Source organism: Trichechus manatus, unplaced genomic scaffold (genome assembly GCF_000243295.1).
Source record: "Trichechus manatus latirostris isolate Lorelei unplaced genomic scaffold, TriManLat1.0 scaffold00047, whole genome shotgun sequence".
NCBI classification, from domain to species: domain Eukaryota; kingdom Metazoa; phylum Chordata; class Mammalia; order Sirenia; family Trichechidae; genus Trichechus; species Trichechus manatus.
Window position 1 is genome coordinate 5,751,497 of NW_004443983.1, and position 6,821 is coordinate 5,758,317.

The window sequence follows — 6,821 nt, forward strand, 5'->3', positions numbered from 1 at the left end:
CTGACTAAAACACCCTGAAAGCCTATTTAAAATTTTGTATTTGTGGATGCTTTTTGGAGAGAGGGTCCCTATCTTATGAAACCCTCAAAAGGTAAGTGATCACTGAAGGCTAAGTACCATGGCTGTTTTTGCACTCCCTCAAACAGGCATGGTAATAAAAACTTCCCCTTTACTTTGATGTTCCTGAATATCCAATGAGAATCATCTAAAAAAAACAGCCATGAATTGTTCCATGGAAAAACAGCAAATACATACCTGTCCAAAGCGTTGCTGTAGTTAAAAAAGCAAATAAAGGACTTTTGGATGCATTAAATAAGAAAGAAAAATTAAAATAGGATTAATATAATGAACACAAGGAAATAGGTGACCTGCCATTGGGGTTAATAAACACAATTGATCTACTTCAAAAATATATACCCGAAATTAAAATTGTAAGAGTTACTTTGGTATAATATGCAAAAAAGGTGAAAGAAAATAGTGATTTTTGTTCTTTTTAAGTTCCCAGTTGTAACATAAGCTCTGCCTACCTGAGCCAAGTGGAGAGAAAGAAATAGTCTGCATATAACTCAGGCAAAGCAAAATTTCTAAGGGAAAGAGGAAATAGTTCTCAGTTCTCCATTTTAATCAACCAGGTAGAAAAGGCCTGTGAGATGATTCAAGAAATTTGGCAAAGATTGTAACCTTGAAAGTTTTAACTTAAAAAAAAAAAGTGAAAAACAGAGGAAACCTACCTAAGGTGCTGTTGTTGTTAGGTGTCATCAAGTCAATTTTCAACTCATAGTGACCTCATGTGACAGAATAGAACTGCCTCAGATTGTTTTCTTGGCTGTACTCTTTACAGGAGCAGATTGCCAGGTCTTTCTCCCACTGAGTAGCTGGATGGGTAGGTTCGAATTGCCAATCTTTTGGTTGGCAGCTGAGCGCTTAACCATTGTACCACCAGGCCTCTTTTCCTAGAGGGCTAGATGTGTGATTTTCTACCAGATGCTGGAGAAAAGTTACCGCTAAGAGGCAGGGCTGGGTTTGAATCCCACCTCACAAGCTGCATGACCTCGGGCAAGTTGCTAACTGGTAAAAATGGGGAATAACATATACTTTAAAGCATTATTCTGGAGATTAAATGACATAATGCATGCTGAAGTGCCTATAAGAGTACTTTGCATGCTTCATTCCTTCCTGTTCCGGCCAACTTCAAAAGGGCGTATTTTAAGACACAGATGATTTGACACTTTTGTTGAGGGGCCAGTCTCTTTGCAGTATTACTGAACAAACAAACAAAAAAACCCGTTGCCTTCGAGTCGATACCGTCTCATAGCCAACCTACAGGACAGGGCAGAACGGCCCATAGGATTTCCAAGGAGCGGCTGGTGAATTTGAACTGCCAACTTCTTGGCTAGCAGCCGTAGCTTTTAACCACTGCACCACCGGAAGAAAAACATACACATTACAAAAAGTTTATTCCCATTAGTATTCAAATATATCCTACTTAATATATAAGACAAGAACCAATGTGTAACAATACAGCTATCCTTTTTAAAAACTGACAACATTCCAAGATAGCTGGTACAGTGATTTGGGTACTTTCCTCTGGCTCCACTTCGGCTCCCCGCTTTCTCACATTTCTTCTCTCTTCTCCTCCCCCTGCCAAGTATGATTCTCTGTGTGGTCCCTTTGTACCCCTGAGCAGTTGCACTTCCATCACTGTTATCTCCTGCTTCTTGTCATGCTCAGAATTTAGGACTTCCTAACACTACTGCATCTGCTCTCCTTCCCCAGTCAGGGTTCACTAGTCAACAACTGTGGCACCATGGTACCCAGCTTGATCCAGTTGCCAGGTCATTATAGTGCTTGGGCACTACAGAAACCTCTCATATTTGCTTGTACTCATATTTAACCCTTTTGGGTCTGTTTCCTCGTCATGAAATACAACAGAGTGGAAATGAAAATGAGCACAAGATTTCAAGTTTGGGACTCTTGGCAATATAACAATATTTTTTAAAAGAAATCAAGGGTTTCATGAAGAAGAGGGTAAGATTCCTTTGGTAGCAGTTGAATTTGAAACTGATTATGCCTTGTATTCTATACTCAAATAAAGCCAAGACCTTCCTGTGGGCTGTGAAGCCCATAATTTTAATAAAAGTCAAAAGAAATCTAACAAGAATGATGACAGCACAAATACCGTTTCCACCACATATAATAAAAAAATCACAAAAATCCTGTTGCTTCATCCTCATTCACATGTTTTTTTTTTTCCACAGGATCTATCTCTGGCTGCATGCACATACAGATTTTTCTGTAACGTGAAAAATGTCTCTATAGTCAGTAGAGGTTCTCTCATTGGAATAAATACTCAGAAAATCATCTTTGGTCTAACAGTTAACTATACTCCCCCACAGCAACCAGTACAGTGCCTTGCATATGAGGATGAGGGACAAGATCCAGACAACATTTGTTTAACTCAATTAAATATTTCAAAATATGTTTCCATATTAGGAATTCTCCTTGGGAAGAATTTTGGGCCTGGTTGAGGGGAGCAAATGTTCCTGGCAGTGTGTTCAACTCCATCGCTTGACCTTTATATGGAAATAACGTCCATGAGCCTATCTGTATGTCACTGTGAGGCACGTGCCCATGAATGCTCTCAAGCAAGCGAAGATGTACTCAAAACAACAGCATCAATCACTTCTTATCCAGGGCCAAAGCTGGACATGAGATTGTTTTTTGCACTTAGGCGAGCTGCCTCTAACAGTCAGTCCCTCATCCCACACCCACAAAACATGGAGTCTCTGCCCAAGTGTAAGATCCCAGCTGGCACTGATGGAAGGAAGTGCAAAGCCCCTCTGTCCAAACTCATCCAGATTTCATCTCCCACAGCTGAGGTCAAATTTTTGGACAAAGCTCACCACAAGAAAAAAAAATATACCTTCTAGAATAAGAAATAGATTACTAAAGATGTTTCATTAAAAAGCAACTGAAAAGCCACTACATTTATTTTAAAAAATATTTCTGGAATTTGGATAAATGAATCACATCATATGATTAGTTTTCTAAGTAAAACAATTTTTAAACCTTGGAACAAATTTAGGCATCTCAAAATGTTTAATAGGTATAACATTAATCTATTAAGAATATTGACACTTGAGGTGTCAATTAGGAACACACTAAAAGATTAAAACCTCATAAAATTAACAATTGGCACTTCCTTATTATTTAGCAGGAAGTAAGGACAGAGGCCAGGAATCAGAGCCAGAGGGCATGGGTACAAGCTCTTTCATTCACTGAGTATTGGCTTTGGGCAAATTATTTAACCTTTGAGTCTTGGTTATTAATTGGTAATTATTTCACAGGTTGCTGTGAAAACTGTAATTATTACATATATTGAAGCATACTGATGAAGATCAAAGACTACAACCTTCAGTATGTATTATGCCTCAACATAAAGGAAACAAAAGTCCTCATAACTGGACCAATAAGCAACATCATGATAAATAGAGAAAAGATTGAAGTTGTCAAAGATTTCATTTTACTTGGACCCACAATCAATGCCCATGGAAGCAGCAGTCAGGAAATCAAACAATGTATTGCATTGGGCAAATCGGCTGCAAAAGACCTCTTTAAAGTATTAAAAAGCAAAGATGTCCCCTTAAGGACTAAGGTGCACCTGACCCAAGCCATGATATTTTCAATAATAGTATATGCATGCAAAAGCTGGACAATGAATTAGGAAGACCGAAGAACAACTGATGCCTTTGAATTATGGTGTTAGTGAAGCATACTGAATATACCATGGACTGCAAGAGGAACAAACAAGTCTGTCTTGGAAGAAATACAGCCAGAGTGTTCCTTGGAAACGAGGATGGCGAGGCTTCAACTCATATACTTTGGACATGTGATCAGTAGGGACCAGCCCCTGGAGAAAGACATCATGCCTGGTAGATGGTCAGTGAAAAAGAGGAAGATCCTTGATGAGATGGATTGACACAGTGGCTGCAACAATGGGCTCAAACATAACAACTATTATGAGGATGGCGCAGGACTGGGCAGTGTTTCATTCTATTGCACATGGGATTGCTGAGTCAGAACCGACTTGATGGCATCTAACTACAATGACAAATATATATATATATAAAACTATATAGATATGTTGCATATACACATACATATATAATATATATATATTACTTATATATATATGTATTATTTTAAAAGGCCAACAGTAAGGCATTTTCTTTTTCATTCTAGCCATGGCATTCCAACACTGCTGAGGGATATTATCAGTGTCATAATTGGAAATCACAACTAAGAAAGAGAAGTAAGGTGATTAACATCAGGACTCACACAATAAAACACGTATAGATATTAATAATAATGTTGTTGTTGTATGCCATTGAGTTAGTTCCGACTCACAGCAACCCTACAGAATAAACATTAATTAAGTATTTGTGGGCCGAAGTATTATTATTCCCATTCTATGATTAAGAAAACTGAAGCTTAGGGGGTCAAAAATCTTGTTTAAGGTCCCACATTTAGCAGTCTCCTCAACCTAAAATTGATCTAATTCTAGATTCTTTGTTCTTAACTCTATGGCATACTGTGTCTCTAGGTTGAATAAAAATCTAAGAACACAACAAATAAAAGGACAAAGGAAAGTGTCTTAGTTATCTAGTGTTGCTATAACAGAAATACTGCAAGTGAATGTCTTTAACAAACAGAAATTTATTTTCTCACAGTTTAGGAGGCTAGAAGGCTGAATTCAGGGTGCCAGCTCTAAAAGAAGGTTTTTTCTGTCGGCTCTGAGGGAAGGTCCTTGTCTTTCAGCTTCTGTTTCCTGGGTCCTTGGATCTCTGTGTGGCTTGGCATCTATCTTCGCCCATCTCTGCTTGCTGAATCTGCTCTTTTTATATCTTGTAAGAGATTAACTCAAAACATACCCTACACTAATCCAGCCTCAATAACGTAACAAAGAAAATCCATTCCCAAATGAGATTTTGATTACAGGCACTAAGATTAGGATTTACAACACATATTTTTGGGGGACACAGTTCAATCCATAACATTCCACCCTTTGGCCTCCCAAAATTCATGTCCTTGCCACATGCAAAACACATCCACCCCATCACATCATCCCCAGAGTCTTAGATCAACTCTAAGTCTAAAATCTCATCTTATGAATCATCTAAACCAAATATAGGTGAGACTTTAGGCATATTCCATCTTGGGAAATCTAGACTACAATTTAACTGTTTCCAAAGTACAGTGGTGAAACAGGCACAAGGTAGACGTTTACATTACAAACTGGAGAAATTGGACGGAAAAAAGGGATACCAGGCACCAAGTAAGTCCAAAACCCAGTAGAACAATTTACATTAGCTCTCAAGGCTTGAAAATAACCCTCTGTTCTCTTGAGTCCATCTGGGCAAGGGCCCCACCCTTCAAACTCTGGGTGTTAGCCATGCTCTATGGATTCTGGGTGGAGGCCCCTCAGCTGTGGGCTTCATCTCCGCCTTCCAGATCCACTGGGATTGCAACTCTGCTCCCTTGGCTTTGGGTGGCCCCATTCTCCTACTCCATCTGAGTGGCAGCTCCACCCCCTTGGCCCTGGCAGGCCCCATTCTTCTGTACCTTTAGCCCTGCCCCCTCAGCTTTGGGCAGTGGCCCCATCCCCCTGGCAGTCATGAAAGGCAGCCCCACACTCTGGAACCAAGCTGGTGAAGATCTGTCTCTTTGAAACCCAGCAGACCATGGCCCCACCCTTTGAAACAGAGGTAACCCTTCTTCCCGTGATCCTTCCTACAGTTCTATTGATCTCTGAGTCGCTCTAGGGATGGTCATTTTTTTTCCTTAGAGGACAAAAGATGTAGTTCCTTTGGCCTCTTTCCTGACGGTAGAATTCCAAGAGGCAGACAGCTTTCTTCCCTTCCATCCTGTTCCTGTCCCCTTCAGTCTAAGCTGATGGATCTTCTACCATGGCAGTTGGTTAGATCCATCAGTCACAGGCTTAATCTCCTTAACAAAAGATTGAGTTGACATGTCCTTGCAGAGAGTTTTAGGGCACGTGTCCTTATTTTGTACAACAGAGTTTTCCAGATCCTTAAGTTCTGGTTTCATTTTGTACAGTTCATTTTTAAGTCCATCTCTTTCCTCTCACATTTTACTATAAGCAGCAAGGAGAAACCACTCGGCCCCTTTAAGATTCTGCTTAGAAATCTCCACAGCTAGATATCCAAGTTCATCACTTACAAGCTCTACCTTCCACCAAACATTTGAACATAATTCAGACAAATGCTTTGCCACTGCATAAAAAGCACCACCCTTCTTCCATTGTCCAATCACATGTTCATCATTTCTTTTTAAAGCTTCACCAGAAGCACATTTAACATCCACAGTTCTAGCAATATTCTACTGACAGTGCCATATGTATTCTCTTAGATAATAGAGATTTTCTCTATAGCTCTCCTCACTTCCTTCTGAGCCTTCACCAGAATTGCCTTTGATGTCCATAATTCTACCAACAATCTCTTCCAGGTAATCTAGGCTTTTACTATTAGGCACCTTAAAACTATTCCAGTCCCAAAAAGACCAGATTTACTGGCCTAAAGGAGACTGGAGAAACCCCGAGAGTATGGCCCCCAGACACCCTTTTAGCTCAGTGGCGAAGTTATCTCCAAGGTTCACTGTTCAGCCTGGGAGTGGACAGCCCCGTAAAACCAAATGGGACTAATGAGGTACAGTAGTCCAGTGACAAGGGCCAGAAGGCAGAAGGGGACAAGGAAGCTGGTGATAGGAAACCCAAGGTTGAATAAGGATATTGTTGATGTGTT

The 6,821-nt window shown here is 40.0% G+C and overlaps 1 protein-coding gene across 1 annotated transcript in view; it reads right to left on the reverse strand.

The window, feature by feature from the left end:
* LVRN (laeverin) overlaps positions 1-6,821 on the reverse strand; it is a 100,543-nt gene that overhangs the window by 21,081 nt on the left and 72,641 nt on the right. The gene's annotated exons all lie outside the window — the stretch shown is intronic.